Source organism: Cupressus sempervirens, chromosome 2 (assembly GCF_028749045.1).
Source record: "Cupressus sempervirens isolate cs-2001-9-10 chromosome 2, ASM2874904v1, whole genome shotgun sequence".
NCBI lineage: Eukaryota > Viridiplantae > Streptophyta > Pinopsida > Cupressales > Cupressaceae > Cupressus > Cupressus sempervirens.
The window spans coordinates 86,337,979-86,365,748 of record NC_143119.1 but is presented as its reverse complement, the minus strand read 5'-3'; the positions used below and the strand labels follow the sequence as shown (position 1 = coordinate 86,365,748).

At 32.5% G+C, this 27,770-nt stretch overlaps 1 pseudogene; it reads right to left on the bottom strand.

The window, feature by feature from the left end:
- LOC149571162 (putative inactive flavonol synthase 2) overlaps positions 1-23,459 on the bottom strand; it is a 135,444-nt pseudogene extending 111,985 nt beyond the window's left edge.
- Positions 23,460-27,770: the final 4,311 nt, after the last annotated feature.

The window sequence follows — 27,770 nt, the reverse complement described above, 5'->3', positions numbered from 1 at the left end:
TTAGCTGGATGAGAGAGAGTGCAGGATGCATGCAAAATGTCAAATCATACACAAGGCATGTGAACTATTTTATAGAATGCCTAAAAGAAGCTAACCAATATTGAAATGAAAGATAGATGTGAACTGTCCACCATTACATAGTCAACACCCTAATAAACAATCACATACACAACAACATGTCTATGAATGTTTTTGCACATACAGAGATAATCATTCAATGTACTATGAGGATTTATTTCTGATACCTCCAAAATCCTTCATAAGTTATGATGGACATAATTACATTGTAAGAAAAAAATGCAAAAACTATAATGATCTCACCATGGAATAGGTGATAGCACAAGCATGCTACTATATGATTCATTTCTTTCTATAAGGTTCCACCGAATCATTTATTCAAATACTAAGAGATGTTTTAAATCTAAAAAAGTTTTGTGATACCACTGCATATAATGTACCATCTCCAAAGTCTCAATCAAGTCATGCTTTTTAGTTCCATGATCAATATGCACTGTGATAGGCACCTATCAAAGAATCTTTTATGTTAAGCACTATTCAAAAATGAGCCAAATTTAACTATAAGAATAAAATTGGGATAATTAAGTATGTAATTCTATTGAAAAGACTTCACTTCACATTTAAATAGGATAGAGAACAATCAACTTTAGTTTATGGATACCATCCTACATGATATCATTCATTTTTCTTGAACTTCAAGCTTAAGTGCTAAATAAATTGTAAAGCATCTTCATAACTACTTATGCAAATCACATGCTCCAAAGAACCAACACTTGCTAGCTCAAAAAGTAGTAGTAGATCATTGAGTAGAAATAGAAAAGAAAGTAGTGGTAGTATTTTAAGTCATTACCGTACTTGATATTGAAATACTATATAAGAAGCCCCTTGTGGATATGCATTACAGGATTGTTTTCCATTTACCTTTACATAATATTTAGAATACTCATGGGTGCTCTGACCCTATGACAGAATAAATTCAAACTTGAAAATAGATAAGGTTTAATGTGTCATGATTTAATATTAGTGATATGGTCAAAGAAATACCTAGAAAAGATTACATCCTACCACACAAATTTCTGTTGTTGCACTTTAAAATATTTTGATAAAATTTGTTTCTCATTGTAAGTCCTATACATACATACATTACACTACCATTTTATTTTTTGTGACTCTACAAGGACACTGCCTTTTGTTCCATGCATGATTTTCATTTCTAAGATCACTTATAATATTCATAAGAACCTATTTGCTCCATAAAATAATTAATTCCAACATGCAAAAATAGCTTAATTATTTTTACAATGATATTTTGATGTACACAACATGATAAGCTCTCTAGATACATACATTAGCATGCTCTGTAGTAGAGATACAACATGCAACCAAAGGTGCTCCCCCATGCTTTAGGGAACTTGGATGGATTTGTGAATACAAGAAGAATAAATCAAATCAGAAAAGACCAAAAGAAACACGTCATTCCAGAAAGGCTACCTAGTACAATTATGTTACTAAGAAAGTAAAATTGTCATTAGTTTTGATTATTATACTAACAAATAGATATCACCTTTGGTGTCCTTTTATTGTGGATTGAATGATATAAAAGCTCAAGAAGAAAACAAGTCATGTAGTGAGGAGTTCGATGGAAGTGTAGTCATAGAAGAGATGGAAGTCTAAGCATTTTTATAGATTTACTTGGTACTAAAGGAGTAATAGGGGTCACTGGATACTGATAACCTTAATCCCAATCACTATTTTTGTTAAATTCTCTTCTAATTGTCTTTTGGAATTTTTTGGCTAAACCATCCTATAAAATTTTAAAAATAGAATCATAAATAACCTAACCTGCAAAATAACTAGGTTTTTTTCAGACTCAACTACTATAATAGCTGCAACTACCTCAAGATTGTATACATTGAATGCTCCAACAATGTATTGATGTCTTTTAGCTTCTTGAAGAAATAAATTAGCATTTTCCAACAAATATAGTCTTAATTTTTACAAGAAATCCATGCAGTGATTACCAACTCTTACCAAAAGAAGATCTTTCATTGAAGATCTTGCTGGAACAACCCAATTCTTAACAACCTAAGCCAATGCATCATTACCCCAAAAATTACCTATAGGAAAACTTATCAGTACTTGTATGGGAGTAGACTTATAGATTGGGGGATGTTATTTGCATATTTTGAAATACCTAGAAATACAATGTAAGGAACATGAGGGTGACTACTTTCATGTCCTAGCTGCTACAGGAGAACCCCAGCCAAGGCTTGTCCAACCACCTCTGCATGATGTGCTCCCATTAGTTTAGTGGATAGATCTAATGATGTGATACCTCCCTAAATAGAAGTCAATCAAAATCCATACAAAAATGATTTTTATAATATTTCATATTACTAAGAGAAAAATGCACCCAAACAACCTCCAATATGTATTATTTTGGCTTCATTTTTATCACGACTAATTTTACCTATTGAGAAAATTTTCTTGATGTGGGAAATACTGGATTTTTTTTATCATGCATTCATAATAAATAAAAGAATTTGAACTTTTCAATAGAGGTTATGTATAATAATCCAAAGGAAGAGGTTTTCATGGATATTATTACTAAAAACTCATGCCAATACCTAAAAATAATTTTTGGTTAACTACCTATGGGAAGCTTTAGTGAATAGGGGACCTAATTCTTTTTACTAAGTAACCAGTAAGATTTTATAAGTTCGCTCTTCATTCCATGTTGAAGGAAAAGGGAAAAAATATGCTAAACCTACTAAGGGAATGCATCAACTTTAGCTTAAACAAACCAAATACACAGGCTATTCTGAAAGATGGAATATAAAAGAAAATCTTGGATCAAATATGAATGTAGAATAGTCATAGATCTAAGAACAACTATTCAGAAACAAGATAAAGTAAAATGCTTACTAATAATTACAAAATAGAAAAGCTAGTAGCATTGGTAGTATAATTTAAAATGGCTTACTCCTTATCAAGAATTCTTTGCTATTTTGTATTCAAAAGTTTTGTCTAACATATAAAATATCATTTTTCTATATCATAAGTAAAATTATTTAAACTAGTCAATTGTGAAATGTGGAGGACTAAAGAGAACATGAGATGGACATGAGATTATGATGCAGGAGCATTCTGGGTTGCCTTGTTATCCTGCTCATTTTTGTTCATTCTGCCAGTTGGTGCCTAGCAAGTCCTTCATGTGCCTAGCAGTTCCTTCATGTGCTCGGTAGTCCTTCATGTGCCTAGAAATCCTTCATGTTCCTAGTAGTCCTTCATGTGCCTAGTAGTACTTCATGTGCCTACCAGTCCTTCATGTGCCTAGCAATTCAGTTCTTCATGTGTCTAGCAGTTCAATTCCTTCATGTGCCTAGTAGTTTAGTTCCTTCATGTGTCAAGTTACTTTAGCAATTCCTTCATGTGTTGAGTCCTTCATGTGCCTAGTAGTTTAGTCCTTCATGTGCCTAGCAGTTTAGTTCCTTCATGTGCCTAGCAATTCAGTTCCTTCATGTGTCAAGTTACTTTAGCAATTCCTTCATGTATCGAGTTACCTAGTGTATGTCAAGTGACTCTTCATGTGCTGAGTTATCTAGTGTATGCCAAGTGACTCTTCATGTGCCAAGTTATCCAGTGTATGCCAAGAAACTCTTCATGTGCTGATTTATCTAGTGTATGTCGAGTGTAAGTATTTGGATGTGATTTCTGCTAGCTAACTGGCGAGATTTATTTCAAGCACAAAATTTATGTTAAGATCTTTTCTTGGGATGTGTCCAGGCCATTATTGATCAGCCCTCCTCTTATGTAATGTTCTAGAATAATCCATAATCCATTTTGGCAAGTATATATAGAGTGTTTAGGCTTAGAGTTATGCAAGTTTTTGGGGAATAGATTGGAGAGCAGAATTGAAAGTGAAAATTTGTAGTTAGATCTTTGAATGTGAATGTATTTGTAATTGGTTGTAACCCAGAAGGCCTTATAGCTATGCATGCATGTTGAATATTTTAAGAATCAATAAAATCATTTCGTTCTTCTTTCTCCTTTGGTTGTTATTCCTTGTGTTTGCTCCCATTGTGTTACTATTGTAGGGTGGTTTGGATAGCTAGGTGAGCCTTTGGCCCTAGTTATTCATCCCTTTTCCTATGCTAGTTGCTATCAGAGCTTGAGGTTCATCCTTGTGGAGATTGGATCGTGTCAAACATTGATTCAAATTTGGTTGTAGGGTTGCAAATTTTTGGATTTCACCTATAATTTGCAAAGGGTTATGATCTTACAAGAATCTAATTTGTAAAGATGGTTTGTGGTAGAAGAAATGTTGATGATTCTATATTGAATCAGTTGAGATAAATTGCAACTAGATTAGATGTTGTGGAGACAGCCCAGAGGAGAGGATCACATCTTGATGATGTAAGTGATGATGAAGCAACAGTACCAAACCATAATCCAAAACCTAAAAAAGATCAAGATAAGGAAATATTGTTGTGAGTGTTGTTGAGGGAAAATTCAAAGCCTACTGTAGAAGTTGTTCCTTATGATGGAAAATTGGATATCAATATTGTGTTGGATTGGATCTCTGATATGGAGAAGTTATTTGAGTATGAAAAAATGCCTAATAATAGAAAGGTGAAGATTGTTTTCACTAGGTTGAAAGGTCATGCATAATTATGGTTGGAGCACTTACAAATTGATAGACAAAGGAGAGGAAAAGAGAAGATCTAAATTTGGCCAAAGATGGTGAACAAGGTAAAGAAAAAATTTCTCCCTACTGATTACCAAGTTAGCCTATTGAGAAAGATGCAAATTTTGAAATAAAAGGACATGAATGTGAAAGAATATATTGAAGAATTCTATAGATTGGACATCAGATTTGGACATGTGGATGCTGATGTTGAGAAAATTCCAAGGTACATTAATGGATTGAGATCTGGAATTCAAGATGAAATAAGTTTTGTGAAGTTGGAAAGTGTAGAAGAATCATATCAATATGCCTTGAAAGATAAGGAGAACTTGACAAAGAAGCATGAACAAAGACAAAGAGGTAGAGGTGGTAGATTCCATAGAGGCAAAGGTAGATCTTATGGAGAAAGTGGCAGATCTGACAGCTCTATGTAGGATAAAAAGAAAATTTGAATGGAAGAATGATGACAAAGGCAAGACCAAATGGAAAAGTGGTAATTCTTACCGAGGAGGCACTAATTCTTACCAAGGAAGAGGTAATTCCTATTCTAGAGGTGGATTTCATGGTAATTGTTTTAGATGTGGTAAAGAGGGACATAGATCTTTTGAATGTAGATCCTTTGAAATTTGCAAAGGTAATATAAATTTTGTGATTCAAGAAGATGATGAGCATTCACCAAGTGGAATTGAGGTCGGAGAAAATTTGATGGTGAGAAGAACCTTATGTAATAGGGGAAGTGATGAGGAACCTATTTTAAGGAGAAGTCTTTTCAAGACAAGATGTAAGATGGCTAAAAAATGTTGCAAAGTGATCATTGATAGTTAAAGTTCTAAAAATTTGGCATCAGAAGAGTTGGTTACCAAGTTGAAGTTTCAGAGGCTAAAGCATCCCAAATCTTATCACATTTCATGCAGAAGATATTGGTAAGTGAGCAATGCCTTGTGAATTTCAAAATTGGACATTACTTTGATGAAGTTTTGTGTGATATTATGCCCATGGATTGTTGTCATATTTTGTTGGGTAGACCTTGGCAATATGATAGATTTGTTGTACATGATGGAAGATTGAATCAATATACTCTTTGTATAAATGGAAAGAAAAAAATATTGCCACTTTTAGTTGAAATTCCAAATGAGGTTAATCATACTGCTGTAAAAATTTGCATGGTTAATGGGAAACAATTTGAAAAGGAAATGAAAAAGAATCAAGTCTATTTTTCCATAGTTCCTAGAGGATTGGGTGTTGGTGGTAATGACCAAGTAGTAGAAGCTAATAATGACCAAGTGACAACATATAGTAATAGCTAAGTACTGGTAGAAATTATATAATTATTGAATGAGTATAAAGACATTATTGCTAATGATATTCTTGACACTTTACCTCTAGTAAGAAGTATAAGTCATTGTATGGATCTGATTCCTGGAGCTACTTTGCCAAATAAAGTACCATATAGATTGACACCTATTGAGAATAAAGAACTTAACAGATAAGTGCATGAGTTGTTACAGAAAGGTTTGATCAGAGAAAGCTTGAGTCCATGTGCTATACCCAATGTATTAGCACCTAAAAATAATGGAGAATGGAGAATGTGTACTAATTCCACAACTATTAACAAGATAATAGTGAAATATAGGTTTCCTATGCCAAGGATGGATGACATAATGGATTGTTTGAGTGGAGCAAAGTATTTTACCATGATTGATTTGAAGAGTGGCTATCATAAACTCAAAATTAGAGAAGGTGATGAATGGAATACTGCTTTCAACACAAAAGATAATTTGTATGAATGGTTGGTTATGCCTTTTGGTTTGACTAATGCACCTAGTACTTTCATGAGGTTGATGAATGAAGTTCTAAAAAGATTTTTGAGTAAGTTTTTGATTGTTTATTTGGATGATATTTTGATATTTAGTAAGAATAAGGAAGAAAATCTTGAGCATATTAGACAAGTATTGTAGAGGTTGAAAGAGGAAAAGTTGTTGATTAATTTGAAAAAGTGTTCTTTTATGCAAGAGGAGATTATGTATTTGAGATTTGCGATTTTGAAATGACCTACACCTAAGAATGTGGGTGAGGTAAGATCATTTCATGGTTTGGTTAGTTTTTATACAAAGTTTATATAGAATTTCAGTGTTGTTTGTAATGCTATGACTGAGAAAATGAGGGGAGATAAAAAAGAATTCAAGTAGACACACAGAGTTGATAAGAGTTATAAGACTTTGAAAAAAAAGTTTTATTAGAGTAAATAATTAATTTACTAATTATTTATTCTATTTAATTAAGCTTACTTAGGTAAATGCATTCATTAATTAGTTGTAGTCTAGGAGTTAGTTATAAGTTGTTCACAATACAGGAGTTTGTTTTCTCCTAAGTCATACTTATCCTCTCACATTGTTCGAAGAATTTCCACCTTATGTGGATGTAAGCTTAGTTGTCATACTTATCTCCTAGCATCTTCTAGCTTGTTCTAGAAGATTTCTGGAGCTCTTTATATTCGAGCTCCCTCTTTGTATCACAATAATCACTTCTAGCATATTGTAAATACATATTTCTTGTGTTGTAATATCTTCTCTCTTCTGTCCATTTACGGTTTTTCCCTTCCTCCACACTCTTCCTTCCTTAGCTTCTCTTTGATAGGTTTTTGCATGCTTGTGATCTTGAGAATCTTCAAAGTTGGATTTCATCAACTCTAACATGGTATCAGAGCCTCCCTACTGCTGCTTTGTTGAAGAATTTTTGAAGTTGTAATTTGGAGTCACAAACCCTAGTTTGTTTGTGCATTTTTTTTCTCAAATTGGGGGAACAACAAATTTTTGGATCACTTTCAGCCCAAATGGACACTGCCATTGGATCCAGAAGGACATTTGCAATTAGGATTCATATAAAGCTTTTTAATTTTGGAGACAGGGCTCTGGGAGGCAAAAAAAATTTGTTTCAGGCCTTCCGTACAAACTGTATGGATGATTTTGTCAAAATAAATTTAAAAAAAACATTTGTGGGTGCTCCACCAATGTGCCACCTAGCAGCCACCTACCTGCCACCATGGCTAGGCAGTGCTCCCAGATTCTCCACTTGGCCTGGTCTTTTGCACCACCCACCACTCCTTCTCTACTTGCCCTATTAGCTTTTGACAGCTTAATAGTTGCAGCAATGTCAACACCAGGGTCCAGTCTATGGCAAACACGTGGTAGGTCTACCACGTGGCCCCTGCCACATGGCATCCATGTGGCACTACCACATGGCCTATTTGCATTGATAGCTAGAAAGTCATCAATTTTATTCATGTGAAATGCTGACATCAGCATGACATCAAAACTACATTGGCCTTCTTCTTGCACCTCTCTAGGGTCCTTTTTGACCTAATCCTCATTTTTTGGCCATAACTTGAGCATACGAAGGTATTTTTTTGATCCAAAAGAAGCATCAGAAAGTTGGTTCCAAAACGGACACATTGGTGTAGTTTTTTTTAGGTTTTGATACATTTTTATTATCCTATTTTTAGTTAAAGTCTAAAGTTCTATTTTTGACTTCGGCATGCATATCTTTTGCGTCCCATGCCCGTATTTTGAAAATGTTATATTTTTGAAAGTTGGTTCTATCATCTTTTTAGAAATGTGGTCATTTTTCTCATTTTTTGGCCCATGCTCTTTCTGTAGACACCTAAAAATCCTTTAGAAAATAAAGTATTTTTATTTTTTGAAAAAATTCCTGATGACATCATCATTTATTAATTAATTAACTATTTAATTAATTAATTTATTTTTATGCCATTAAATCCCTTTATCTTAATTAAAAATATTTAATTAAGGAATCCCTCCCAAAAATGTTTAAATCTTATTTAAACATTATTTCCTTATTTATTAATTATTTAATTAATAAATTGACCAAAAAACTCAAAATAAATAAAAAATTTATTTTTTGCCCAAAACTTGGCCAATTTCCTTAAGACCACTAACCTCTTCCATAATCTTCTAATCCTTTTTTAATTTTGATTAAGGGCTAATGCCATCATTTCCTACCCCTAATCCCAACTCAAAATATTTAATTAAGATTAAATATTAATCCTCATGTTTATTAAAAAAGTTTTAATAAATATCTCCTCAAACCAAACCCTTGAAATAAATAAAACTTTATTTATTTCCTAAAAATCTAATTTATCCTCATCCTAAGAAGTTCTAGACTCTTCTAGAAAGTCTTCATCCTCATCCTAGGAAATTCTAGACTATTCTAGAAAGTCTTTATCCTCATCCAAAGTCTAGACTCTTCTAGAAGATGTATTTAAACCTAATCCTAATCCCCTCCTAACCTTGTCACATTTCCTAAACATGGGTTAAGACTTACTAACCAAAGCCAAAGTTAACAAATATCTCCTCCTTCACCCACCCTCATTAAATGCCATCCACTTGCCTATCCCTAAGCTAATCCTAAACCATCCTAATACATCCTCTAATCATTTGTACAAGCCTAAACAAGCTTAAAACCTTCCTAATCAAGTCCAAGTCAAAATTTCTCTCATCACCCTCAAAATATCTCAACCATAAAACTTTATGAAGTCCACTAGGTCATAAATGACTCTTACAAGCCCTTTTATTGCTCTTACAAGTCATTATGAGGGTCTTTATGAAGATTTTATCCCTTGATCCTCCTTTGTTGACTCATCCTTCCCCTTTCCTCCATCCTCTCACCATGTGAAATGTGTCACTCCTTGATTGGCTGTAAGGAAGCACAATCCATGTGCTCTCCTCTCATGCAATCTAAGCCCTCCATGAATTTTTCCCCATCCTTGCATCTTAGCCCTCAATTCCTCAAGCCTCTTGCCTATAAATTGGATCCTTTCCCTTTGCAAAATAACACAATCCATGAAGTAAAGTCATAATGCCATTTTGAGAAGCCATTTTACATCAAAACCATACACTCACACCCAAATTCCAACTCCATTTGAAGCCCTTTTTGAAGCATAAGCTTGAGCATACATCCTATCTATTTAGACAAAGCTACTCAACAAGAGAGCTTCTTATTGAGAGAGTCCATTAATGGCTCATATTCTCAATTGAGAGCTCATCTTAGTCTATCTTGAAGTTTATGAATTTTGTTTAGTTTGTAGAAGCTTTATTTAAATTTGGTTTCTATTAGCATACTAACATTGCTCATATACACTTTCTATCATATTTTTGGCATTTTTGGTATATGGTGGATATCTTGAGTGTTTTAGGCTCAAAGATCATATTCCTAGCATGGTTTCCTTTGTTTTAGGTTGTACTTTGCTTTGTTGTAGCTTATTTTTGGTTTTGATCATTCTAGCTATCATTTTGAAGCACTGTTATGTATCACACTAAGATAAAATGTCACTCTTGCATTCTAAGGGTCATGAATGTTGTTTTGAGTTAGTTGTACTTGCACTATTTTCATAAAGCGCCATGGGGGGGATAGTTGTTTGCTATTTTATGCATTCTCCCTTTGTCAAGTGAGTGTCCCTTTCATGACATTAGCCCCATGCAGTGTCAGTTTGATCGTGTCTTCATAGGAGTTTGTACCTCTTCCTCTCTCGTCGTTCTTGGTTCGTCTGTAGGAGACTTTTTCCCACCTTCTTAGTTGCCTATCATCACACCCTGTTTGCATTAAGGGGGGGTTATGATGTTGTTCTAATGCATTTTTGGTTTGATGGTTCATTAGTGTGAGCTATGTATTCAGTAGTTGATCCTATATACAATGATTTTAGTGGCTGGCTACCTATGCATTTCGGTGAGATGGATCATCTACCATATAGACATGCTCAATTTGTGCCTTCTTCTTCCATGGAGGTTCTTCAAATCAGAAATTTTTTTCTTGATGGTAGATTTGCATCTTTTTCTTGGTTCAGTGATGCTGTTCATGATCACTCCTTGTTCCTATTTTAGGGGACAATTCCCTAGTTGGAGGTTTCTTCAGTTCTTCACTATGTTACCTCTTTTTGGGGGAGGGTTTTTCCCATGTGGTTTTCTCTCTTTTCTCATTTTTAGAGGTTTCTTCTTTTGCATTATACATGGGTACCTAACATGGCCTCATTGCTAGGACCCATTTTTCATTTCATCTTAGTTTTGTGAGCTTAAGATATTTCCCTAAGTTGCACTTAAGGAGGGGTGTTAGAGTAAATAATTAATTTACTAATTATTTATTCTATTTACTTAAGCTTACTTAGATAAATGCATTCATTAATAAGTTGTAGTCTAGGAGTTAGTTATAAGGTGTTGACAATACGGAAGTTTCTTCTCTCCTGAGTCATACTTATCCTCTCACATTGTTTGAGGACTTTCCACCTTATGTGGATGTATGCTTAGTTGTCACACTTATCTCCTAGCATCTTCTAGCTTGTTCTGGAAGACTCCTAGAGCTCTTTATATTTGGGCTCCCTCTTTGTATCACAATAATCACTTCTAGCATATTATAAATACATATTTTCTTGTGTTGCAATATCTTCTTCTCTCTCATGTCCATTTAGGGTTTTTTCCTTTCTCCACACTCTTCCTTCCTTGGCTTCTCTTTGACAGGTTTTCACATGCAGGTGATCTTGAGCATCTTTAGAGTTGGATTGCATCAACTCCAATAGCTAAATTACATGTATTATCTTTACCTAATTTTAACAAAGTATTTCAAGTTGAATGTGATGCAATTGGTAATGCAATAGGAGATGTATTAAACCAAGAAGGTAAGCATGTTGCCTTCTTTAGTGAAAAGTTGAATGATGCTAAAAGGAAGTATTTTGTGTATGATCAAAAATTTTATGCCATTGTTCAAGAATTGAAGAAGTGGAGACATTAGTTGATTCCTAAGGATTTTGTCTTGTATACTAATCATAAAGCTTTACAATACTTGGGAAGTCAACATAAATTGAATCAGAGACATATGAAGTGGGTTGAGTATTTGTAGAGTTTTAAATTTTTCATTTAGCATAAGAGTGGAGTTACTAATAGAGTTGCTAATGCATTGAGTAGGAGATGTTCCTTGCTGACAGAAATGAAGGTTGAAGTTCTTGGTTTTGATGAAATGGAAGAGTTGTCTGATGTTGATCCTAATTTTTTTGATGCATGGAGAGAGTGTAGAGCACCAAATCTAATAGATCATAGAAATAAGTATGATGAGTACTTCATTCAAGAAGGTATGTTATTCAAAGGTATTCAGTTTTTTATTCTTAGAAGTTCTATGAGGTTGAATCTGATTAAGGAAAAGCATAGTGGTGGATTAGTTGGACATTTTGGAATTGATAAGACACTGAGTTTTCTAAAAGAAAAGTATTATTGGCCAAAAATGTATAAGGATATTCAAAAATTTGTAAAGAGTTGTGGAGTTTGTCAAGTTTCAAAAGGGGTGAGTCAAAATACTGGTTTGTATACACCTATTACTGTTCCCAAGAAACCTTGGACTGACATTAGTATGGATTTTTTTCTTCGATTACCTAAGATAATGAAAGGGTATGATTCCATATTTGTTGTAGTGAATATATTTTCTAAGATGGCTCATTTCATACCATGTAAGAAGACATCAAATGCTGAGCATGTTGTTGAACTTTTCTTTAAAGAGATTGTGAGATTGCATGGATTACCAAGTAGTATTATTTCTGATAGAGATAGTAAGTTTGTTGGTTGCTTTTGGAAGGCTTTGTGGAAGAAGATGTGTACTAAATTGAAGTTTAGTTCCACATTCCATCCTCAAAAAAATGTATAGACTAAGGTTGTGAATAGAAGCTTAGGTAATTTTCTAAGATGTTTAGTTGGCAATAAGCCAAGTAACTAGGAGATGGTATTGGCACAAGCTAAATTGCATATATTAATTTTGTGAATAGGAGTATAGGGAAGACACCTTTTGAGATTGTTACTGGAATGCATCCTAGAGGTCTATTAGATTTGAGAGATGTTTTTGGTGAAGAAAAGAAAAGCATTGTAGGAGAAGAATTTTCTAATTTTATGGAGTCTTTGCATAAGAAAGTAAAGTTGAGGTTGGAACAAAGTAATCAGAAGTATAAGAAGAATTCTGGTCAGTCTAGAAGACACCATGATTTTCAATTTGGTGATGAGGTGACGGTTCATTTGAAAAAAGGAAGGTTCCCAGCTGGAACATATAGTAAGCTAAAAATGAAGAAATTTGGACCTTGTAAGATCTTGAAGAAGTTTGATAGTGGTAATGCTTATGAAATTGAGTTACCTAAGGAGATGGATATATCTCCTATATTTAATATTTCTGATTTGTATAACTATCATGAGTTAGAGGATGAAGTTATTGTATTAGAAGATTATCCTAAGAAGAAAATTGAAGAAGTTGAACAGATATTGGATCAGAGAGTTGGCAAGAGCACAAGAGGAAAAGATTACTATGAATATTTGGTGAAGTGGAAGAACAAGCTTATTGAAGATGCTTCATGGATTTCTCAATTTGAGTATGATTTAGCTTAGGTTGTGACATCTCAATGATTCAAGAGAATCATTTCTTTCAACCCCAGTTGTCTAATGTAGGAGCATCCTAGGTTGCCTTGTTATCTTGCTCATTTTTGTTCATTTTTCAAGTTGGTGCTTAGCAAGTCCTTCAACATGCCCAGTAGTTCCTTCATGTGCCTAGCAATTCCTTCATGTGCCTAGCAATCCTTCATGTTCCTAGTAGTTCCTTCATGTACCTAGCAGTACTTCATGTGCCTAACAGTCCTTCATGTGCCTAGAAGTTCCTTCATGTGCCTAGCAGTCTTTCATGTGCCTAGCAGTTCCTTCATGTGCCTAGCAATTTAGTTCCTTCATGTGCCTAGCAATTCCTTCATGTGCCTAGTAGTTTGGTTCCTTCATGTGCCTAGTAGTTTAGTTCCTTCATGTGCCTAGTAGTTACTTCATGTGCTGAGTTATCGTAGAAATTACTTCATGTGTCAAGTTATTGTAGAAATTCCTTCATGTGTCAAGTTACCCAGTGTATGGTGAGTGACTCTTAATGTGCTAAGTTATCCAGGGTATGTCGATTGTTAGTATTTGGATGTGATTTCTGTGAGCTGACTTGCAAAATTTATTTTGAGCATGACATTTATGTTAAGATATTTTCTTGGGATGTGTCTAGACCATTGTCGGGTCAACTTTCCTCTTATGTAATGTTCTAGAATAATCTGTAAACCATTTTGGCAAGTATAAACAAAGTGTTTAGGCTTAGAGTTAGAAAAATTTTTGGGGAGTAGATTGGAGAGCAGAACTAAAAGTACAAATTTATAGTTGGACCTTTGAATGTGAATGTATTTTTAATTGGCCTAGAAGGCCTTACAACTGGGCATGTATGTTGAATATTTAAAGAATCAATACAAGTATTTAATTCCTCTTCCTCCTTTGGTTGTTGTTCCTTTTGTTTTCTCTCATTGTGTTAACTCTTGTAGGGTGGTTTGGATAGCTGGGTGAGCCTTTGGACCTAGTTATTCATCCCTTTGCCTATGTTAGATTAATAATTAACAACAAAACAAAACTACACATCTTAAATGCATTGTCTTTCACAACATAGATTCTCCTCTACTTCATACCTCCCATCATTTCTTTTGATTTTCTATTCTACCTAGTTCTATTTATCATCTTTCTTCTTTTGCAAATAGATAAGGTTATCTTCATCTAATTAGTGTCATAGGATATGTCTGTCATAGATTTCCAAAAATAAAGATTCTTATTATTATTCCAAAAAAATAATGGAACACATAAAAAAGAATATTAGGCCAATATTGCACATTCATAAATGCTCAACCAAAACAATTACCTTATGTGAATCAATGTTGGGCTAAAAAAATTGATCTTTTACCTTGGCAAGAAGATAGCATGGTCGAATCTAAATTTGTCTAACAATCTCAACCAACGCAGAGCTCATGTTACTATTTATGTCTAGACTTTCATAAGCACCTGTTACAATCAGTTTCAGCATGTCTACAAATAAATAATCATGTTGCTTGCAACAATGCCTAGGTACAATGTAATGAGGGAGACAATTCTATGAAATAAAATGTGATAATACAAATTTTCATCTGTATAAATATACAAAAGAATAACTCAATGGAAAACAAATCTACCAAGTTTAGTATGAAAACTTGAACTTAGCTAAAACTTGTAGCACAAAAATTTGACAGGGACTTGGCACTCAACAATAATGTAGAAAATAATACATTTACATAAATACACACAATAAACTTAATTAATTTTAATTCTTTAACTTCATAATCTTACTATTCTGATAAAATAGGTCATACAAATTTGATTATAGAAATAATGGCTTTGAAGACCTATAACTATGTTATACTATCCTCTAGATAACTGACATCTATCTTAGGTTAATTCTTGTTTGTCTAAACACTAACAAAGATTAGTTAAGTGTTACCTTGTGTAAGTCCTAAATAGGTGATGATTTGTAAGAGACAGTCTTGGCCGACCTAGGAAAGGACATGTCCCTTCTAGGGTCATGTTCCTTAGTCACCATATTTATGGTGAAGTCACAAGGAATAAGGAAATTTAGTTTGTAAAGGATATGCACACGAAGACGGGATTGACTATGGAAAATATCCTCCAAGTGGGTTGAAGGAAAAAGGAAGGAATTATGTAAATAATCTTTATTATGTTTCATATCATTTTCCACAAGCTTAAAAAGGAAGTAATTATGTGATACTTATGATTATGTATATTTGTTCATAAAATTGTTAAAGACTTTTGCACATATTTTTGGTCACATATACCCAATAAAGTGCTCCGGGCTCTTTAATAAGATAGTATAGCAACTTCTATCATTTTTTTAATCTAAATGGATTCCAAAAATAATTTAAATAAGTTTCTAATATGGGATATGAAGCGAGCCCACATTGTTCAAAGTTCATAATGATTGTAAGATTTCTTTTAAGGATTTCAAAGAATTCATTTGAATACAAAGGATAAGAAAAGTAAAGGTCATGTCTCTTTGTTTCTTGAATGTGAGGTTAGATTTCATAAGGAAAAGCTAGACATGACAGTTGTGTGTTCCTTTGTTATGAGTAATAATAAGTAGTGTGGAACCAGATCTTAGTATGCAAAGAACATTAACATTAAAGAAAGCATTCACAAACCAAAACTAAGTTTACATATATGCTTAGACAAAGAAAACAAACAAGAGATGCAAACCTCAAAAGATGAAGCACTTCATTGCTTTCTTGATTTTGTAGATGTATCCTTTGATGTGGATGTATGCTCAAGATGCTCAAAGTTTCTTCAATGGTGGAGATGGGAAATGGCAAATTGGTAGCTTTGTGAGCTCTCAATTTGGCATTATAAGGGTATGAATATGGATTTTGGCTCTCAAAAGGGCATGATAACTTTACTCAAGGATTGTGATTAGAATGGCTTGGGAGGGGATTCAATTTATAGGCTAAGGGCTTGAGGGATGGAGGACTAAGATGCAAGGAGAGATGAAGGCTTAAGGAGGGCTAGGATGCACTCAAAGGAGAGCACATGGATTGTGCTTGTTTAGCACTAATGGGAAGGTGACACTTGTCACAAGGAGGATGATTGTGAGAGGGTAGGGTAAAGGGTTGGTTAAAGGCATGATGAGTGGGGTTGAGTATGTAAGAGAGATGTAAGAGGAATGAGTGTGGAAGAGGGAAGACTGTGGAAGATGGATGTAAGAGTCATGAGTGGGCTTGTAAGAGTCTTTTATGGTTTGTAAGAGCACTCATGACTTGGTGGTTGGGATTTTTGAGGGGAGACTTTGGTTTGGTTTAGGAAAGTCTTAAACTTGTTTAGGGAATGTGACAACATTAAGGAGTGGATTAGGCTTGGGTTTAGGATTAGATTAGGGATGTTAGAGATGTACAAGTGGATGGCATTAATGAGGGCGGGTGAGTTAGTGGCTAAGCTTGGTTAGTATGGGTGGATGGGGTGGATTAGGCTAAATGGAGGATTAGGGGTTTTTAGATTTGAGGATTTTATTTATCAAATAGATTTATTTAATAAATGGGGAATTTTGGAATTAGATAGGAGAAAAGGATTTAATTGATAAATGATAAGTTATTTGATTTATCAATTAGGACTATAGATGATTAATTAAATTAATTAGCTAGGGGATGACAAAGGATTAATTAAATAGGAATTTAATTAATGATGCCTTTAGAGTTAACTAAATAGGATTACCAAAGCGGTGTAATCAAATTTAGGTGTCTACAAGTAGAGGACAAGTTTTTCTGATAACTAGATTTTCAACCCCAATGTGTGGATATCCTAGCTCAAATTTGTTATACTGTGGCACTTTTTAAAAAAAGTATCTAACGATGTTCCTCTAACTTTTATTTTTCTTCAATTTTTTAATGATGCTACTCTAATTTCTAATTTGTTTTCTATTTATGATTTTGATGATGCTACTCTAAATTTTTATTTTATTTTTTTTCTTATGATGACTAAAGAGAGATTTGTTGCATAAACTTAAGTTGGGAAGTACTGAAATTCATAAATCGATTGAAGATAGCACAATCTTTAGATGTTGTAGTGTTTCCACAATACTAATATTGCTTAGTTAATGTAAAAGTAGCCTAGACAACTCATCTAGACACAAATATTTGAAAAGAAAAGTTGAAGCAAATAAACTACTTCCTATTGAGTGCACTCAAAATTCTAGTCTTTTAATTTTACATTTTGGGTGTTTAGTGCTCAATCACCATTCTAGTGATTCAACTTTACATTTTAGGTGCATAAAGAACCTATAGAATAGGAAGATATCTATAGAAATTTGGTGCATAAAGAAACTATAGTTATAGTATGCCTATATAGCATTGCTACATATGCCCCTATTGTTGGGTCATTTGAAATCATTAGGTAACTTCATTGTCTTATGCTTCACCCTCAATTGGTAAGCATGTAATCTTGGTGAATTGTTTCCACCTAACATGTGGCTCTTGGTCCTACCTTTAAGAATGATACATATAATTCTGGGTGTGCCTAGAAATCGAACATCAATGGTATTTATAGCCTCAATGGAAGCAAAGCGTTGTTGACCTAGAATCTAATAAAGAGTACAAATCAAGCTCGTGATTATTTTTGAGCTCATTTTTATTGAGACTATTTAACTGACACAACTATGATTTTAATCACTCCTTTTAGACATAAATGTGTTGTAATTTTATTGTATTTACAAGAAGATAAATAAAACCCACCAAAAATCACAAACTATAGAAATTTCATTCACACTACCTACAATTGCACCATGAAGATTGTATAAAGCTTCACAAATTGTACATCGTAGAAGTCCCCAAAATTGAGGGCTACAACTTGAATAGAGACTATTAATTAGGCATGCAAGGAGAAAAAATAAAAAAGAACCTTACTGCTATAGTAAAGTTACTCACAATACAATTAAACAAATGAGTAGAGAGAATATACTATATAAGTGCAAGGATGGATACCTCATTTGCAAAGCCAAATTTTTGTAAGTGGGCATAGGAAAAATATTTAGCAAAGTATTGAGCTATAAGTATTAAAGAAAAACAAATGGTTAGCAACATTACAAACTAGGAGGACTCTTGACACACATAAAGATAGACATCACTATGTTTTAGTAATTTAAAGTATTCAACATTCTTATTTAAAAAAAAATGTGATAATAACATAATTAACGAGAAAAAGGCATTTAGATGAGATGATATATGCTAGATGAGAAACAAACTAGGGGAGATTCAAATATATAACCAAGAGGAATCCATGTTAAAAATGCATGAAGAGTGGCTAGAGTTTCCCTTTTAAGTTCAAGACGTTGTGATGTCGATAATACACAGAGACATAGTTCATGTATAAGCTAGAGTTTACTATAATTATCAAAGAGTTGACTCAGATTGCATTGAAAAAAAATTATTCAATATACCCATTCAAATTTTATAAATAGAATTATCCATCAATATTTTATAAACAAAATTCCCATCTTGTCAAAATTCAATCTTTTGAAACTGAAAAGACACTTTCTATGTAATGCTTAAACTGACATATTGCTCTACTTGTTCAATGACTACTTTAGTTCCTTAATCTTCTACTATGTCATCTGATGCAGGACCATCCAGAGGTATAAGGGCAATCCTGTGTCACCCAAAAAAAAATATACTTAGACTTAGTTTTTATTTCATGTGTTTTCATTTTTGGATACCCATTTGGGTCAAATAAAGGTTCCAACTCTCACAATTCCACTATCAATTTTTGTGTAAATCCCAAAAGAATAGGAGTATGTAATTGAGCCATCATTTTGGTGAACTAGGAGGTGTAAATTGGCTAGATGAATGTAATTGTAATTTAGAGCATTCCAAAAAAAGAATCAGGTCAAAAGACCCCACAGTTTGAAGGTTATTGCAGTTTTTTGAGTTGTGGAGACCTCCTAAGAATGCTTCAAAGTTAGGTTAGGGGCATTAAATGACCTCAAAAAGGGTCAAAAAATGGGGGATGAGTGAAGCTGGTCCATAGGGCTATAGAGCGCTTCGAGATCTTTTCAAAAATGTAAACGGTTCATCAATCGGAGCTACGGTTCAAAAGTTATTCCTCTTGGAAGTTTGGTTACCATTTCTAGATTCTTCTAGATTTGTGTCGACTTCTAATGCAGATTTTGGAACCTTCTATTTGGTTAGTGGATACCTACTAGCACTTTCTAGAATGTACTCCTAGTCCTTAACCTTTCGGGGTCTATTTAAGGAGATTTCTGGCATTGTAAAAGGCAGTTCGGAGTGGAGTTTGAGAGGAGGTACTAAAAGGAGAAATTATCTCCACATTTATGCTATTGTAAGCCCTTAGGGAATGTTTTGAAGTTTATTTTCTCTGTACTAAATGTAATAGCTTATTTTTTAGTTAATACAATTCCCCTTTTCTGTTGTGTGCATTCTGTTCTTGGGTTGTGTCCCCATCATCATCTCACCTTGAGAGAAGTCAAAAAATTCTTCATTAAGCAACTGAGGATAAAAAAATATAATATTGTTAGTAACATCTTTACCAGATATAGAGATATATGAAATCTAAAATACCTAATGAATTTCCTTACCTTCAAAATAGAGATACAATTTTCACATATTATTTCACTACTTTTTGTAGTAGAAACAAGATCAGGTATAAAACTTTGCCATTTGCCTGGCCATTCATGCTTCAACACTTGGAATATTGTAGCTTTACTATTAGCTTCGAGATTTAATGTAATACTTGAAATTTCTTCTTGAAGTATCAAAAATTCAAAATTAAAATAGAAGGATTATTATGCTATCTTCTATATAGAAAACCCAGTTTTGAGCAATTGTCTATTAAGAATCATAGAGTAAAAACCCTCCTCAATCATGTAAAATAGAAGAGAAAATCCCTTTGGCCAAAAGAAAATCTCATTTGTAATTTTTGTTTGAACTTTGGGGTCATAGATCTTATGTGTATCAATTTTGCATTAATGTACTATCACAATAGCCATGATTGTAAGCATTCGACTTTCAATTTGTAATAGCTATTGAAGTAATGTAATCTAATTTGTACATAGACCCCCTTCTTTTAATAAATGATTCCAATGTTTTATTCATTTTGTGAACCCAACCTTACCATGTTTGGCATTGCAAGTTCAATGTAACCTCATTAACAATTGATAACATTGCATCTATTTTTGTTACAACATTTTGTTGAAGTACTTTCATAATTTTATAATATAGAAAATCTCTATGATTTAGCAATCTTTTGGACCTAGTTCCTAAACTGCATGTTCATTATTAATGCAAAATCAAATTTTTTTGTACAATGGGTATAAGTGTTAATGTATAAATCTGAAGAAAGATTGAAGGTCTTGGTTGAATTCTACTAAAACCCAAAATATAAGGTGGATTTTTTAGTTTGAGTGGGCAATCAGATGTGCAACATATTAGTTTTTCTACCAGAATAACCTATAATTTTAGGATTCAAGTTGTTTACCTACAACTGGAGATATTTTAGTTTTGTTAATACATTGTAGATATATTCATAGGACAAGCCCTTAAAGTGATATCATAGCAATAGAACAAATAACATTAAAAGAAGGTTAGTAAACTAATTCCTCTAGTATTTTAACCACAAAAATATTTCAAGTGTTTTTACTTATATGGATACATGCAAGCACACAATGCAAGACATTTAGTAGCCTTCCTTGTTTCCCTGATAGCAGCAAGCGAAAAAAACTTGAACTGATTATGTGATCTGAGGATTTAAATTGCTAATTTTATTAAAAGGCTATTTACTTAATATTAACAATAAGAAAATTTCTAAGAACCAAATTTAATTTAGGACATGTAGACCAAAAGCACTAACTAATACTAATGAACAAGAAGCAAGGTGAATGCAGATGTTAAATCAACCATCCATATAAGTTTATCAAAAAAACACAAGAACCTATGTAAAACTCAGCACTCCCCCCACATTAAAAAAAAAATATGGACCAAAAAACCTAAATAGATTTAAGGAATCACTAAAATTTGGGATATTTAGACCAATCAAGAAAACATCATACTTCAAAAATTTACCTAGACCAATATTTCTAAGTATAGATGTTTATGGACACAAAATAAATGTTAGCACAATTCAATCATTGACAACTTCCCTAGAACAAAATTTCTAGGTATGGTAGTTTATGCATGCAAAAAAAATGTTAACACAACTAGTTTATGTCATATTCTTGAATTCTACTACATATTTCAGAATTTGAATACAACTACTTTACTATTTTGAAGGCATGCTCATGTTGCTCCAAGGACATAAAGCGTCATCCTATTCTCATCCCATGCATTTTTAGATAATAAAATCTCATCATCATTCAAAGTCTCCCATGATTTTGAAACTACATTGATTTTCATAAAATTCTCATTTCAACATTATTATGAACAAGTCAACCATTTCATTACCCTCTTTCTTGTTATGCTGGACTCTTTGAATCACTTGCATGCCTATCTTAGTTTTTTGTTTTCTTTGGTAGTTTTGGTTCCACAAAAGGAAATGAAATATGATGATTATCTAAAACAATAACCAAAAAACCCTCTCCACCTTCTTCTTATTATATCCAAACTCTAAAATTGCCCACTTTTCCAATGGTGACTTCTTGTTATAACTACATTCAATCTTAGAATATACTTCTTCCAGTTTGGTTTGGCTTAAACAACATATTCAAGCTCTAATTTATTAAGATGATCTGAAATCATGCTAATAGATGGATATTATTGAAAAACTACTGTATTTTTAAATGAACCATCTAAACATTTTAAAACTTAAAATTTATTATATGATTCTAGCTGCCTCTACTCCATGGAATCATAAAGTAACTATCATCTTTGTCCTCTTTATGATCCAATTCATATGTTAAGTAGTCACAAATTCTACTACAAATGAGTTAATATTCTATGCATTATGTCTTATATTTTGGTGTGTATTGATTGTTATATAAATTTTTATGCTTGTGAATGTAGTGTGAGGGTAGCCAATGAGCTAGGGGCTAGAAATGGAAAAGGAGTCAAATTTGTAGTTATTATTTTTGAAATTAATTCAACCATGATAGGCCTTGTTTTTCTAGGAACTTGAACTAACATGATGATCAGTATGCACAACCTACTCTAGAGCAGTATAGAATTGGTAAAAAAATTGGTAATCTACTAAATGGAATAAGTGTTTAAGTGTGTACCATTTAAGCTCATGAGAATTAAACAATGGTTTATGAAGATTGTCTTAACATAAAACTCCAATTGCATATAAACAAGATGATTAAGACATGATAAAATTCACTAAATTTTACTTACCTGCAAGAGATCACCAATGTTGACAATGAGTGATCTAGGAATAGGGGATACATTAAACCATTCTCCATATTTCTTAACTTGAAGACCCTCAACCTAAACATCTAGCAGGGCAATGATCACACTCCCATCTGAATGGGATCTCAATCCATTCACCAAATTTGGATGAGGGAAAGGAGGATAATAATTGATTTTGAGTTGAAGTAGTGGTTCCTTGATAAGGGTTTGAACATAATCAGTATCCAACCCCAAACCCTCATAAATCATACAAATAAACTTATTTGTAAGATTGAGTACCTCTTCTCCATATTTTTCATAGGTTTCCCTTCATTGTCGTCCACCAATTAATCAACATCAATTTATACTCCAGATTACAAATTTCTTATGCATGTTGTAGTTAAATTTACTTACCTATATGAGAGAGGTGTTTTTGGCCAATGTTCAATTTCCTTTACAGAGGGTGGGGAGATAAAATGAACAAGAGCAACAACCCAATCCAAGACTATGTCATCAAATATGTCAAAGAAGCAACCGTAGCCTTCAAGCACATGAGTATCGGGTCTTACTAGGCATTGTCTTCTTTTTTGTTCCAAAGGAAGATCAAAAGAATCTTTTGACATGCCTTTAACCCTCTCTAACAATGAAAGATCTATCCTATGATTTATTATCTTCAAAAGAAAAAGCCAAACCCCTATAATCATTGACCTAGATAGAAAATTTTTAAAATACCTAATTTGGGTATGTATGTTTTAATGGTGTTAGGGTACAAACTTGGAAGAATCCCTAGTCTTGGGCTACTTGGGTCAATTGTGTTACTATCTCAGAGTGTTCACCTACTAAATCAATGACATGAATAGATTGAGAAGCTTGAAAAGCAAGAGATGACCTTTGAACAGACAGAAGAATATATCAAGTAGGAATTTCTTTGATTTAATGGTCATGGAAAGTTTGGACTAGGTCTATTAGCCTTTGTAGCCTCTCATATTGCTTTAGAAGAGCTTCCATCACTTAGAAAAACCTCTAGCCCAAAATCAACTTCACAAAAGAAATTCTTTAGTAATCAATGAAGCCTTTCTTTAACTCACAACTGCTTACCACTGGGAAAACCCTTGACTCTCTCGACGACAATTACAGCTCCCGCACGCACATTGAAACCCTTTTTAATTTTAACATGTTAAACTCATGTTGGTCAAAATTTTGACCAATGCGAGCATGGATTTGAAAAAAACATATTTTCCTTGCATATTCTGACCAATCTAAAACATTTTAATAGATGGTCAAAAATTTTGGTCTAAAAATGGGGTCAAATGTACTAGTGACTTTATATCCTTGCACATTTCATATTGTTCCTTCTACTTTAATTATTTCAGAGAAAATGAATATTTAGGAATAATTGTTACAGTTGAGCAAGGAGCAAAAATAAATGATTTTGATTTTGATACAGCACTATGGCACCATAGACTTGGGCACATGAGTGAAAGAGATGTTGGGACTCAAAATTGAAGCCCTGATTTTGAGTGTCATCCAAAAATCAAGCCCTATAAGCACTTTTTGATGCATGTGTACCCAGCCTAAGAGGTGTTTAATGTTTCTAACACCTTGCATTTAGTATAACCACTTATCCCATGAAGATAAATTTCCATTCTGAGTCATTCTATGAAGTTTCATTTTGAGCAATGTCCAAATCTACATTTGTGCCTATGTCAAATAGTGAGAGGAGACATTGTTTGCATTTGAATATCTTGCACATAGTAATGTTTCATGACTCACCACTTTGGGAGTGTTTAATATCCATATTAGAGAACCTATGTTTCATATTTTGAGTTGTTTTGATATATCTTGAATCCCTTAAAGTCAATCATTTATTGTTGCCATGTTGATGCAAATTTTTCAAAATTTTGGGGGGCCCTATTTGACTTCTTGTAACTTTGACCTAGTTGACCAAAATTAGAGAATTTCTTTTATATTGCATTCAAGATTCAAAGACTTTCTATGTTTCAATTTTTAGCTTATGACAAATATGTTTGATCAATTTTCAAACACGATCCCAAAAGAAATTTGTAAAATTTTTATTGGTGTCATAAAATGTAGTTGTCAGTACCCCTATTTGGGATATCATAATTTTGAATCCATGATAGATGAGATCAAATGAATTTTATTATTGCATTCTACTCTAAAAATTATTTAAGTATGTCAGTTTGCAAATCTTGATGAATCCATCTACACACATTCCCAGGTTCATTCCACTAGTACAAAAATAACAATATATTACTAAATAAACTACTAAAAATTGTAGATATGTGACTAATTTTGATCACGTGACCAATGGTAGTTTATTGCCAAACATTTATCTCCCAACCAAATTTATGACTAAACTATTTTAATCATTGATTTGGTCATTGATTTAGTCATTTATTATTGTTATTTGGTAGTTTATATGGTAGTTTATTTGGTAATTTGGTAGTTTATTTGGTAGGTTATTTGGTATTTTTTTAGTAGTTGATTTGGTATTATATTTGGTAGTTGATTTGGTAGTATATTTGGTATTTTTTGGGTAGTATATATGGTAGTATATATGGTAGTATATTTGGTATTATATTTGGTGGTATATATGGTAGTATATTTGGTAATATATTTGGTAAATTATTTGGTAGTTTATTTAATCATTACTTTAGTCATATTAGGGCACGATGGAATTGAACCACCATCCTCCTACTTATAAAGCAGGTGCTCTTCCATTGAGCTAGTACCCTTTAAAGAATAATGCAAACAAATTGACAAATTTGTCTTCCCAACATTGGATCTACCATGATCATGGTCACTATAACATGATATACTCTTCTCAAAAAACAAAATTTTTAGTTATTATGAAAAATAATAATCTAAATCTTTAGCAATAACAATTGAACAATTTTAAATTCTTTGTTCATGAATTTTAATATTATATTTCATGTCAATTATACTTCTCTAAATTATTGTAGTAATATACTAGATTATAAAATATAATTTGGAGCACTTTGGCGACACACAAGTATTGTTTCTTATGCTAAATTCTCAGAAAAAGATACAAATGATTATGCAATTTATGTCAAGAAAATAGGCATTTGCATTAAATAAAAGCATAAAACCCCATTAAAAATCACATCTATTAAAAACTATGAAACACAATTAATTGAAATAATTGCTTTAACATATGGAGGTGCCAAAGGATCAAATATTTCCTCTTCCTTATGCTCAGGTGGGTGCTAAAAGTGTTCATTACACCTAATGTTGGCATTTATTGAACCTTAGTCTACAAAAAATATAAAAATGGGGATTCGATAAAAATAAGGCAAATGAAAAGAAAGTTTTTATCAATGAACTATATAATAAAGTTATTCCTAGTAATAGGGAAAGTGATGCCAATTCATAAATGTAATAAAGAACTAAATAATATGTTTATGATAAATTGCTTTAAAAAAACTATAACAAAAGAAAATAATGGACTAGTAAAGTCTGGTAGGCAATGGCTATGATTCACTTGTTGATAACCCCAATTATAGGATAAGCCCTAGAACCATACATTGATGGATCCTAAGATGGTTGATCATAACCATAAACTTCATATCCTTGACCATAATGTAATGTCCCCTTTTTAGAGCTAGATTTGAATGATAATAGAGCCTAAATACAAAATTAAACAAAAAATTTAATTAAATATAATCATAATCATAATAATCATTTTAACTATCAAATAAATAATAATACACTATGAATTTTTTTTTATAAAGAGATTCAAACCCCTAATTTGGTTCATCATCAAAAATTGCACTATCCAAATAAAAAATAAATTTAATTAAAAAGAAGAATCATGTCTTGAAATTTTAGAAAACTTTGAAGAAAATGTGATTATCTAAAGGCACTTTTTACATCATTTAATCATTTGCTATAAGATCTTTAAGAGTAGTTATAGAAGAAAAATTACAGGCTTAGAGAAACATACAATTGACTTGCAATTGAGGGAAAATAACTATTGTCAAAATTACTATGTGAATAGTATGCAAGACATTGTAGGTCTCCACCAGCTATTTTTTCTTTTCATAGTCTTTGCAATAATTGAGACTAGCTTGTGTGCATTACAAAAATAGAGTCACAGAAAATCAATTTGTAAAAACATTTAAGAAAAGGTTTTTTTTAATAATTGAGTCACAATTCAAGGAAATCAAACAAATAATTAAATCATGCAATTTTCTTTCATAAAATGGATACCTTATGAATATATATTTTAAGAGCAACTCTAGTTTGATCATCCAAATATAAATTTGGTTTCATCACACGACATTGGATGCAAACTCCCCACATAAATCCTGGATGGGGAGGGCATGTTGAACTATTGCTAGATGCTTCTATATTATCTAGAAAAGAGTGTCAGTGTGTGAAATAATAGTAAATCATTTTCAATCAAATGTGTCACAATACAAAACAAATAGACCTTTAAAATAGGGATAAAAAACCTTTCATGAAAGCCTATTTGTAGATACATTTAATTTCTTCAAGCATAGAAGCTTGCACCTCTCTGCTTCACATAGGCGCCATTCCTCAATCACACAATCTCTGTCTTTTCCTTCTAATTATACCCAAAGAAAAAAAATTGTAATGCAATATTTGTAAAATTTTAGAGAAAAATACTCAACAGATACAACAACAATAATTAATACTTATAATCAATAGCTTTTTTGAAATATATTTTTTGCAAATAGGAACTCTAGAGATGCCAAATACTTAAGACATGATACTTGAGCTTAGAGTGCCATAGCAATTTTCCTTTGAGGAGAGGTATCATTTTCAATAAAATGTGCAAATCTAGGTACTTCATCTTGTAAAATTTGTGCATGAACAATATAGGAAGTACAATCTTTGGATTTCTACTTTCCATCTATTCTATTTGTTTTGTACTCTATTTAATCTATACTAATGTAAAATTCCTAGTTGACAGTAAAATTTGCACCAAGCTACCTCCAAGAATAGATAGCTTGACAAAATAGCCTAATATCAATTAAAATACTTCTTCAAAATATTTTTAATTTTTTGTCATCCCCCCATTTCAATATTAAGAGATAATATTTAATAATAATATGTACAACTCCATTTTAAATATATTTAAGAGCAACTCTAGTTTGAATTTTTTTTGATTTGTGAACTGCTGTAATCATATAATTTTATGTGTCTAATTGAGCTTTATAAAATCATTACCTTCATGATTTGTAAATCCAATTTGGTTTGTAAACAATAACTAGTTCTTGTTTGGATTAATTTATGAGAATGTGTTTGGTCTCT